The sequence below is a fragment of the Arachis ipaensis genome, chromosome B03 (genome assembly GCF_000816755.2).
Source record: "Arachis ipaensis cultivar K30076 chromosome B03, Araip1.1, whole genome shotgun sequence".
Classification (NCBI taxonomy): domain Eukaryota; kingdom Viridiplantae; phylum Streptophyta; class Magnoliopsida; order Fabales; family Fabaceae; genus Arachis; species Arachis ipaensis.
The window spans coordinates 104384201-104396694 of NC_029787.2; the positions used below are offsets into that span (position 1 = coordinate 104384201).

Genomic DNA, 12494 nt, shown 5'->3' on the forward strand with positions numbered 1-12494 from the left:
TGAAACGTAATTAAGTACTCCTTGTCGTCTCGAGGTGTGGAATTAGATACCTCACATCTTTGAGATGGCAACTTTTATGTATTCACTTTCCAGGTCCGTACCGGCTTACCGGTCGGAGGTTTTGCACTAGTGTCATAGTTTTTATGTTAGGTCCTACAGATTATGTTATCATTTTTCAAGATAAATATTATTTGATCGATGATCCCAAATGTCTTCATTCATTAACTATGTATTTAGGTGAAGGCCCCGGGTGAACCACACACGAACCCGACTCGAAATCGAAAGGTGCACGTCTCCGAAGAAAACCTCAACTACTACTATTTTTCTATTCAACTCAACTTATTCCGCTTCTAAGATATTCATTCGCACTTCAACATGAATGTGATGAACGTGATAATCATCATCATTCCCCCACGAACGCGTGCCTGACAACCACTTCCGTTCCACCTTATATTGGATGATTATCTCTTGGATCTCCTAATCAGAATCTTCATGGTATAAGCTAGATTGATGGCGGCATTCATGAGAATCCGGAAAGTCTAAACCTTGTCTGTGGTATTCCGAGTAGGATTCTGGGATTGAATGACTGTGACGAACTTCAAACTCGCGAGTGCTGGGCGTAGTGACAGACGCAAAAGGAGGGTGAATCCTATTCCAGTATGATCGAGAACCTCAGATGATTAGCCGTGCTGTGACAGAGCATTTGGACCATTTTCACAAGAGGATAGGATGCAGCCATTGACCACAGTGATGCCTCCAGATGATTAGCCATGCAGTGACAGCGCATCGGACCATTTTCACAGAGAGGATGAAAAGTAGCCATTGACAATGGTGATGTCCTTACATAAAGCCAGCCATAGAAAGGAGTAAGACTGACTGGATGAAGACAGCGGGAAAGCAGAGATTCAGAGGAACGAAAGCATCTCTATGCGCTTATCTGAAATACTCACCAGTTAATTACATAATTATTTCTATCTTTATTTTCTATTTATTTAATATTAATTTTCGAAAATACTATAACCATTTGATATCCGCCTGACTGAGATTTACAAGGTGACCATAGCTTGCTTCAAGCCGACAATCTCCGTGGGATCGACCCTTACTCACGTAAGGTTTATTACTTGGACGACCCAGTGCACTTGCTGGTTAGTTGTGTCGAAGTTGTAAATGAAAAACGATTTATTAAGACGTGCGTACAGAGTTTTTGGCGCCGTTGCCTGAGATCACAACTTCGTGTACCACCAACCTACCTGTCATCCATGGGGAGACAAGAAAGAGTAATATCTGCACCACTCTCGCGATGATTCTGGATATGAAGATGAGTCAGAACATGTCAAATTTGAATGCATCAACAGTATTGAAGGAGGAAAGGAAGTACTATTGATTGGACGAAACGGTGCCTTACTTGAACAAAGTCCATATAGTCCATTCGATAGAGATGATCCCCAAAAAGAATCAAGACATCCTCAATATCCTTGCTTCTAGGATCCTACAGCATCATAGTTAAACAACATAACTTGGATTAAAAAGTTCAAGTGTAGATTATGTAACTACTATAATTTCTATAGAATTATTATACCTCAAAGAGCCAGTGGAACTGCCTCACGGCATCAACAGTACCCCGAAACCATTTTTTACCTGCCTCCCTGGAGTTTGAGTGGCAGCAAGAACCTGAAATAATAAATACAAGCATTCTTAGTCTTGAGTAATTACAAGTATAGTTCTTCAACACAAAATCCATCAAGTATACCTCAACATAGCCATCTCCAAAGGTGACACCAGTGCCAGAGTTGTACGCACGTGCAATATGCCTGTTGAGTGAAGCTGAGTTGAACTGAGTGAGAATGTAGACCTTGTTAACTAAATCTATATCAAATCCTCTACCTTGACCTAAAAAATTTACAATCTATATCAAATCCTCTGCCTTGACCTGAAAAATTTACAGAAGAGAAGAGTACATTAAAACATAAGAAGCAGGATTTGTGTATAATTTTGCCAAAACTATATCATTAAATTATCAGAAAATCTAATATCTTTGAAAAAAATTGAAGAATTGAAGAAAGCAAAGAACGATAAAAAATTAGGAACAAATCCTCATTATAATGACTCCACACGACATGAAATCAGTTCCACGATATCTAATAGTTTTGAACGTAGCTTCAATCGAAGCTTACAGAGACTCGCTAGCTCGCCTTCTTGATCTCCTCAGCTAGCACCACCGAATCCGCGCTGAAATCGCACTCTGAGTGCTTCAAGTCGCCAGAAGAACAGCAGAACCAGCGGCACAACCCGCGGTGGAAGACGATGGAGAAGCAGAAGATTTAAAGCATTACCTCAACAATATGAATCAAATCGTCACTTTGAGAGATCAATAAAAATTCAGAGGCTCCACGATCTCCATTCATAACTCCACCGGCAACGCTTGACGGAGGAGACGACGGCGGCAAGGAGATGAATGGCGGCGGCAATGAATCGTCCCTCTCCCTCTCTCGCTCGAAGCCCTCTTCTAACTGTTATTTTTTTTTCAATTTTTGTTATGGGCTAATATTATTTGGGCTAGAAATTTTTTTTAGTATTAATTGGGCTGTGGGGGTTATTGTTAATAATTTAGGGAGGTTTTATAAATTGTCACTATTAAAATATATTATGGAGGTTTATAATAACTCCCACTAAAAAACTTCCACAAACAAACAAGAATTTTGTAGTGTCATATGGGATAAAAAGAATAGAATGTACAATGAATTCCAAAAACATCTATGAAGATCAGTATTAATTAGATGAGCGGGGCTTTTAACTTTTTGCTTCTGAACAGTTTTGGCATCTCACTTTATCCTTTGAGCTCTTAAGCACACTCTTTTTGCTTTTGGACCACGACTTTAACTGCTCAGTCTCAAGTTTTCACTTGACACCTTCACGCCACAAGCACATGGTTAGGGACAGCTTGGTTTAGCCACTTAGGCCAGGATTTTATTCCTGTGGACCCTCCTATCCACTGATGCTCAAAGCCTTGGATCCTTTTTATCACCCTTGCCTTTTGGTTTAAAGGGGTATTGGCTTTTTCTGCTTGCTTTTCTTTTTTTTTCTTTTCTCTCTTTTTTTCGCATATATCCTTTTTTCTGCAAGATTTTCACTACTTTTTCTTGCTTCAAGAATCAATTTTATGATTTTTCAGATCATCAGATAACATTTCTCCTTTTCCCATCATTCTTTCAAGAGCTAACAATTTTAACATTCATAATCAATCAAATTCGAAAATATGCACTGTTCAAGCATTCATTCAGAAAAACAATAGTATTGCCACCACATCAAAATAATTAAACTGTTTTAAAATTTGAAATTCATGCACTTCTTTTTTTTTTTCAATTAAAAACATTTTTCATTTAAGAAAGGTGATGGATTCATTTTCATAGCTTTAAGGCATAGACACTTAGACACTAATGATCATGTAATAAAGACACAAACATAAACAAACATAAAGCATAAAAATTCGAAAAACAGAAAATAAAGAACAAGGAAATTAAAGAACGGGTCCACCTTAGTGATGGCGGCTTGTTCTTCCTCTTGAAGATCTTATGGAGTGCTTGAGCTCCTCAATGTCTCTTCCTTGCCTTTGTTGCTCCTCTCTCATGGTTCTTTGGTCTTCTCTTATTTCATGGAGGAGGATGGAATGCCCTTGGTGCTTGATGGGATATTTTCGCGGAGAAACGAATTTCTCTAAAACACTGTGCAAAAGTTTGAGGCTAACTTTTGGTCCAGCTTTTTGCTTCCTGGTTCATTTTCACTTTATTCCATTGTCCTCTCTTTACTCCTAGCCATTCCTTCTTGCTTCAACATTTCTCCAAGCTTTCTTCACCTATCATTAATCAACCAAACACATCAAAGCTATGCTTAAAATCATGAGATATTCATTTTATCATAATATGTGACAATTATAGCATAAAACCTCATGAAATAGCATGAATTCATACATGGTTGATTCAATCAAAGGAAGTATGAAAATCTACCCAAATTAGCTTACTTGTAGCTCAAGAAAGTGCACAATTCAAGTGAAAACAAAAGAAAAAGACTAGTGAAACTAGGCTAAGATGACTTGTCATCACAACACCAAACTTAAAGCTTGCTTGTCCCCAAGCAAGAAAAAGAAAAAAAAATTATTGAGAAGAAAGGATGAAATGGAAGAGGATGTTCATGCTAGCAGAGTATTATTGATAGTTCATGGGATTTTGGGTGGATATGTAAATACTCACTTCTTATTGACTCCTAGGCCTAGAAAGTCTCCTTCAAGCTTCAAGCAACATACTGCTATGACCTCTCATTATTCCTTTATCCTTGGCTATTACTTTGTTCATAAGCTTTAATTGAGTGTCATGTGTAGCAAGTTCATTTCCTTTTCTTTATACTTGACACATTATTCACTATAGACACTTGGCTCACATTCCTTCTTAGAACATTGATGCCCAGCACCTCTTTGGGCTACTAAATGCCTTGTAGTTAGGTTGCTCTTGATAGTGGACTTTCAGCTGATGATCTCGGGTTAGTTAACCCAAGTCATCAAGTGTTGATGCACTCCAAAGAGCTTAATAATCCAAGCAGATCCTAATACAAAGACACCACAGGCATATATTCTAAGGTTCAAGCTATTGGTGTCCAGCTTTGTTTCTTTTCATTTTTCTTTTGTTCTGCCACTTCTTGGCTATTTCTTTTTCTCCCCCTTTTTTTCTTTCTTTTTGTTTTTCTGTCTAACCAAGGACTTTTATTTGATTGAGATTCATAGACAGTAGGCCACTTTCTACTTAAGAGGAGACATCCTAGTTCTCTTATTCACTAAAGTGAGCTATTATACAATCACACACACACACCACCACTTACTTTTATTATACTTCTATCTAACAGATAACTATCTCACTTCACATTCAAACATTTCTTTATTGAATTGAAAATGCAGGGGACAAAGCATGCTTTTTGCTCAGTGAAAGTAAACACACAAGCACACACATAGACTAGCTTACTTATTCTAAGAGTGATTCTACTTGTATTAGATGAACACTTTAACAAAACACAAGTCAAAACATTTTTCAACAGTAAGAGTTAAGTGTAAATACAACCTATTGGTTTGCAGTTCCTTTGTCCTTCCTTCTGTTGTGCCCTTTTGAGTTATGATGCATAGTGTCTTCAACTGGTGGTGAATTCCCTGCATAATTCTCAAAAGTTGCTTGCTTCTCAAGCCCTTAGATGACCAGTTAGTATGCATGAGTTGAGTGTGGCTTGTGGATTTAATTTGGTGTGGGAATACCAAACTTAATTTCTTGCCACTTCTCTGGATACAGCAGGTTAACTCTAGGCAAAATCTTGTGTCCTTGCTAAAGGTTATGAAGTTAAGACTAAAAAGCAGTTAAGTGGTTGAATAATCTGTTTGATTGCTTGGAACTAACAATGTGCAGGAAGTTAGAATGTGCTTTTGAATGAGGTTTTGGTGGAACACCAAACTTAGAATCCTCCATTCTCCCTTAAGTTGTTTTTGGTGTGCAACACCAAACTTAGCTCCTTGCAATACATATCAATTATTCAACATTTTTATTGAAAAAGCTATGAAAAGAAAACTACCTCAGGTTGGGTTGCCTCCCAACAAGCGCTCTTTTATTGTCACTAGCTTGACATCTTGTTCTTTTGATCAAGGAGGTTGAAAATCATAGTACCTCAGCTTTTCTCCTCTTACTGTGAACTTTCTTCCGGTCTCCTCTTTGATGATCTCTAGGTGTTCAAGTGAAAGGATCCGATTCACAGTATAGCATTCAGATGATTGTGGGGACACCTTCGCATCCATATCCAGGATGATAAAATCAGCTGGGAGAAAGAATTTTTCTACTTTTACCAACACATTCTCCACAACTCCCAGTGTTTGCTTAATGGATTTGTCAGCCATTTGGAGAACTATTCGTGTGGACTTCAGTTCAGAAATTTGAAGTTTCCTCATTAGAGACAAAGGCATCAAGTTTATACCTGCACTGAGGTCACAAAATGACTTCTCAATTGTTATGTTTCCTATGGTGCAAGGTATGTAAAAACTCCCAGGATCATCTTTCTTCTCTGGCAACTCTCTTTGGAGGATAGCACTACATTCCTTTGTCATCTCAATAATCTGTCCTTCCTTCAGGGTTCTTTTCTTTGTGAGTACTTCTTTCATAAATTTGGCATATAATGGCATCTGTTCAAGTGCTTCTAAGAAAGGAATATTGATGCTGAGAGTCTTGAATATATCCAGGAATTTTGAGTATTGCTTATCCTCGTTTTCTTTTTTGAACCTCTGAGGGTACGGAAGTTTGGGGACATCTGGCTTCACCCCTTCCTTCTTCTCTTGTAGCTGTGTTTCAAGGATGTCCACATCTTTCTTTGAGCTTTTTGCATTCTTGGTCTTTCTCTCCTCTTCACTTCTCTCTTCTGTCTCTTCTTGTGGAACTTCTCTGTTGTGTTCTTCTTGATTGATGGCTTCCTTCTCCCTAGTCTTTTCACTTCCCACTATGATTGCTTTGCACTCCTCCCACTTTGTAGCTTTTCCTTTGTCCTTTGGATTGGAGATTGTATCACTTGGGAGAACATTGGTTTGCCGTTCAGCTTGTTTGGCCAATTGTCCCACTTGTCGTTCAAGGCTCTTTATGGTAGCTTCATTTCTCTCTTGCATTTTGACCAAGCTTTGAGTGGACTGAGCAATTGCTTGTATGGCTGCCTCAAGACTTGAAATTCTACTTTCATGATAGTCTATTGGTGGTATGATGGGGGTGGAATGTGGTTGTTGGAAGTTATTTGTAGGGGTAGTGTGGTAGTTTTGGAGGTTAGATGTTGGTGCGGAAATGCTATTTTGATGAGTTTGTAGATTGTGGTGGGGTGGTTGATATGTATTTTGTGGTTTCTTGTATTGATTATTATTAGTGTTTTGCTGGTCGTGGTTTGAGTTTTTCTGCCACGGTTGCTGGCTGTGGGTGTGGTTATCTCCCAATCTGAGATTTGGATGGTTCTTCCAGGATGGATTGTGGGTGTCACCATAGACTTCATTTTGGCCGGAGCTTTGGTTATGCACATATTGAGGTTGCTCCTGCTGCTGATCTTCTTGGTTTTCTTCATTTTGCCCCCATTTGGTTGGTGGTTGGCTTGTATTCACTGTTGCAACTCGCAAGCTATCAATCTTTTTAGCCATCTGCTCAAATTGTTGTTGAATCTGCTCCTGCATTATCTTGTTTTGAGCTAGGAGGATGTCAACCCCTTCCACTTCTAACACTCCTTTCCTTAGTGATGGTTGGCGTTGTCTCTGATGAGCAAAGAAGTATTGATTGTTAGCCACCATGTCAATGAGGTTCTGAGCTTCTTCAGCTGTCTTCATGAGTTGCATTGAGCCTCCTGCTGAATAGTCAAGTGCCTCTTGAGCTTTCATTGTCAGTCCTTCATAAAAATTTTGGAGTTTATCCCATTCATTAAACATCTCTGGTGGACATTTCCTGAGTAAAGCTTTGTATCTCTCCCATGCTTCATACAATGACTCTCCATCCATCTGAGTAAATGTTTGAACCTTTGTTTTGAGCCTGATGATCCTTTGAGGAGGATAAAACTTTGCTAAGAACTTGCTCACTAGATCCTCCCAATTGTTGATGCTTTCTCTTGGAAATGACTCCAACCATTAAGTGGCTTTGTCCCTCAGGGAAAATGGAAACAACAACAATTTGTAACTGTCAGGATGTACACCATTGGTCTTCACTGTGTTACATATCCTCAGGAAGGTGGATAGGTGCTGGTTTGGATCTTCCAAGGGGCCTCCTCCATAAGAACAGTTGTTCTGCACCAAGGTAATGAGTTGGGGCTTCAATTCAAAGTTATTTGCATCGACATTTGGGGTAAGGATGCTACTCCCACATTGCCTTGGATTAGCAAATGTATATGAAGCCAAGACTCTCCTCTGGGGTTGACCATTGTTGTTGGCCATTCTCACTGGTGGATTTGTTGGATTTGTTGAGTGTTCCTCCAATTCATGATATTCTTCATCTGATTCTTCCTCTCCAGCAACATTTTTTCCTCTTGCTTCTCTTCTTGTATCTGACATACAAGCAAAACACAAGAATCACACAATACCAGAAAAGCAATAACACTTCAATCCATGGCTGAAGTGAAATATTAGTTAGCTTAGGCAAAAATTCAAACAGTTAGCGTGTTAGTCAAAAATTAAAGAAACAGAAAAGAAAAAATGCTTGATCTAGATCTCCACTTTACTTAATCATTGTCAATCTAAATCAATCCCCGGCAACGGCGCAAAAAACTTGATGGGATATTTTCGCAGAGAAACCNTTTTCATGTGCCAACGTTAGCCTCAAAGTTTGGGGCTAACGTTGGCGCAAACTTTTGGTGCCCAGGGAGTAACTTTCATGTGTCAACGTTAGCCCAAAAGTTAGGGGCTAACGTTAGGGCTAACTTTTCACCCAAAAGTTTGTGCAAAAGTTTGAGGCTAACTTTTGGTCCAGCTTTTTGCTTCCTGGTTCATTTTCACTTTATTCCATTGTCCTCTCTTTACTCCTAGCCATTCCTTCTTGCTTCAACCTTTCTCCAAGCTTTCTTCACCTATCATTAATCAACCAAACACATCAAAGCTATGCTTAAAATCATGAGATATTCATTTTATCATAATATGTGACAATTATAGCATAAAACCTCATGAAATAGCATGAATTCATACATGGTTGATTCAATCAAAGGAAGCATGAAAATCTACCTAAATTAGCTTACTTGTAGCTCAAGAAAGTGCACAATTCAAGTGAAAACAAAAGAAAAAGACTAGTGAAACTAGGATAAGATGACTTGTCATCAGTGCTCCACCCTTAGTTGTCCCATGTTGGAACTTAATTTTTCTAGGGAGGTGTTGATTTGCTCCCAATAGTTTTATGGAGGAAAATGCATCCCTTGAGGTATCTCAGGGATTTCATGATGAGGAGTTTCCTCATGCTCTTGGTGAGGTTCTCTCACTTGCTCCATCCTTTTCTTGGTGATGGGCTTATCCTCATCAATGATGATGTCTTCCTCTATATCAATTTCAGCTGAATTGCAAAGGTGACAAATGAGATGAGGGAAGGCTAACCTTGCCATAGTAGAGGACTTGTCCGCCACCTTGTAGAGTTCTTGGGATATAACCTCATGAACTTCTACTTCCTCTCTAATCATGATGCTATGAATCATGATAGTCCGGTCTATAGTAGTGGTCACAACTTCTTGGCCACAACTTCATAGAAGTGGTCTTGATGCACCTTTGAGAGGAATCTCTCCATCTCCCATGACTCGGAGGTGGAAGCTTTTGCCTTCCCTTTCCTCTTTCTAGAGGTTTCTCTGGCCTTTGGTGCCATAAATGGTTATGGAAAAACAAAAAGCTTTAGCTTTTACCACACCAAACTTAGAAGGTTTGCTCGTCCTCGAGCAAAAGAAGAAAAAAGAGAGTAGAAGAAGAAGAAATAGAGGGGATGGAGGGGGCTAAGTGTTTCGGCCAAGGGGGATAGGTAGTGTGTATGTTATATGAAAATGAAGGAGTGAAGATGGGTCTATATAGGAGTGGAGAAAGGGTTAGGTTTCGGCCATTGTGGGTGGGTTTGGGTGGAAAAGTAGTTTGAATTTGAATGGTGAGGTAGGTGGGGTGTTATGAAGGATGGATGTGAGTGGTGAAGAGAATGGTGGGATTTGATAGGTGAGAGGTTTTTGGGGAAGAGGTATTGGGGTGATTGGTGAATGGGTGAAGAATAGAGAGAGAGCTGGGTAGGTGGAGATCCTGTGGAGTCCACAGATCCTGAGGTGTCAAGGATTTCTCATCCCTGTACCATGTGGCGTGCAAAACGCCCCTTGCTGCCAATCCTGGCGTTAAACGCCAGGCTGCTGCCCATTTCTGGCGTTTAACGCCAGCTTCTTGCCCATTCCTGGCGTTAAACGCCAGTCTGGTGCCCATTTCTGGCGTTAAACACCCAGAATGGTGCCAGACTGGGCGTTTAACGCCCATTCTGCTACCCTTACTGGCGTTTAAACACCAGTAAGTTTCTCCTCTAGGGTGTGCTGTTTTTCATTCTGTTTTTCCTTTTGTTTTTGCTTTTTCAATTGTTTTTGTGACTTTACATGATCATCAACCTATAGAAAACATAAAATAACAAAAGAAAATAGAAATTTAATATAGATAATTAAAGATTGGGTTGCCTCCCAACAAGCGCTTCTTTAATGTCAATAGCTTGGCAGTGGGCTCTCATGGAGCCTCACAGATGTTCAGAGCAATGTTGGAACCTCCCAACCCCAAACTTAGAGTTTGAATGTGGGGGTTCAACACCAAACTTAAAGTTTGGTTGTGGCCTCCCAACACCAAACTTAGAGTTTGACTGTGGGGCTCTATTTGACTCTGTATTGAGAGAAGCTCATCATGCTTCCTCTCCATGGTTACAAAGGGATATTCTTGAGCTTTAAACACAAGGGAGTCTTCATTCACTTGAATGATCAATTCTCCTCTGTCAACATCAATCGCAGCTTTTGCTGTGGCTAGGAAGGGTCTGCCAAGGATGATGGATTCATCCATACACTTCCCAGTCTCTAGGATTATGAAATCAGCAGGGATGTAGTGGCCTTCAACCTTTACCAAGACATCCTCTACAAGTCCATAAGCCTGTTTCTTTGAATTGTCTGCCATCTCTAGTGAGATTCTAGCAGCTTGTACCTCAATGATCCCTAGCTTCTCCATTACAGAGAGAGGCATAAGGTTTATGCTTGACCCCAGGTCACACAGAGCCTTCTCAAAGGTCATGGTGCCTATGGTACAAGGGATTGAGAATTTTCCAGGATCTTGTCTCTTCAGAGGTAATTTCTGCCTATTCAAGTCATCCAGTTCTTTGATGAGCAATGGAGGTTCATCCTCCCGAGTCTCATTACCAAACAACCTGGCATTTAGCTTCATGATTGCTCCAAGGTACTTAGCAACTTGCTCTTCAGTAACATCTTCATCCTCTTTAGAGGAAGAATACTCATCAGAGCTCATGAATGGCAAAAGTAAATTTAATGGAATCTCTATGGTCTCAGTCTGAGCCTCAGATTATCATGGTTCCTCATTAGGAAACTCCATGGAGGTCAATGGACGTCCATTGAGGTCTTCCTCAGTGGAAATCACTGCCTCTTCCTCCTCTCCAGGTTCGGCCATATGAGACGTGTTTATGGCCTTGCACTCTCTCTTTGGATTCTCTTCTGTATTGCTTGGGAGAGTACTAGGAGGGAGTTCAGTAATTTTCTTACTCAGCTGACCCACTTGTGCCTCCAAATTTCTAATGGAGGACCTTGTTTCAGTCATAAAACTTTGAGTGGTTTTGATTAGGTCAAAGACAATGGGTGCTAAGTCATAGTGGCTTTGCTTAGAATTCTCTATCTGTTGCTGAGAAGATGATGGAAAGGGCTTGCTATTGCTGAACCATTTTCTTCCACCATTATTGTTGTTGAAACCTTGTTGAGGTCTCTGTTGATCCTTCCATGAGAGATTTGGATGATTTCTCCATGAAGGATTATAGGTGTTTCCATAGGGTTCTCCCATATAATTCACCTCTTCCATTGCAGGGTTCTCAGGATCATAAGCTTCTTCTTCAGGGGAAGTTTCCTTAGTACTGCCTGGTGCAGCTTGCATTCCAGACAGACTCTGAAAAATCATATTAACTTGCTGAGTCAATATTTTGTTCTGAGCCAATATGGCATTCAGAGTATCAATCTCAAGAACTCCTTTCTTCTGAGTTGTTCCATTATTCACAGGGTTCCTTTCAGAAGTATACATGAATTGGTTATTTACAACCATTTCAATAAGTTCCTGAGCTTTTGCAGGCGTCTTCTTCAGATGGAGAGATCCTCCAGCAGAGCTATCCAATGACATCTTGGATAGTTCAGACAGACCATCATAGAAGATACCTATGATGCTCCATTCAGAAAGCATGTCAGAATGACACCTTCTGATCAATTGCTTGTATCTTTCCCAAGCTTCATAGAGGGATTCTCCTTCCTTCTGTCTGAAGGTTTAGACTTCCACTCTAAGCTTGCTCAATTTTTGAGGTGGAAAGAACTTTTCCAAGAAGGCATTGACCAGCTTTTCCCAAGAGTTCAGGCTTTCTTTGGGTTGTGAATCCAACCATGTCCTAGCTCTGTCTCTTACAGCAAAAAGGAAGAGCATAAGTCTGTAGACCTCAGGATCAACCCCATTGGTCTTAATAGTGTCACAAATTTGTAAGAATTCAGCTAAGAACTGATGAGGACCTTCCAATGGAAGTCCATGAAACTTGCAATTCTGTTGCATTAGAGAAACTAATTGAGGCTTAAGCTCAAAGTTGTTTGCTCTAATGGCAGAGATTGAGATGCTTCTCCCATAGAAGTCGGGAGTAGGTACAGTAAAGTCACCAAGCACCTTCCTTGCATTGTTGGCATTGTTGTTTTCGGCTGCCATGGTTTCTTCTTCCTTGAAAAGC

The 12494-nt window shown here is 40.0% G+C and overlaps 1 pseudogene; it reads right to left on the reverse strand.

Moving 5' to 3' along the window:
• LOC107633476 overlaps positions 1-7192 on the reverse strand; it is a 14841-nt pseudogene extending 7649 nt beyond the window's left edge.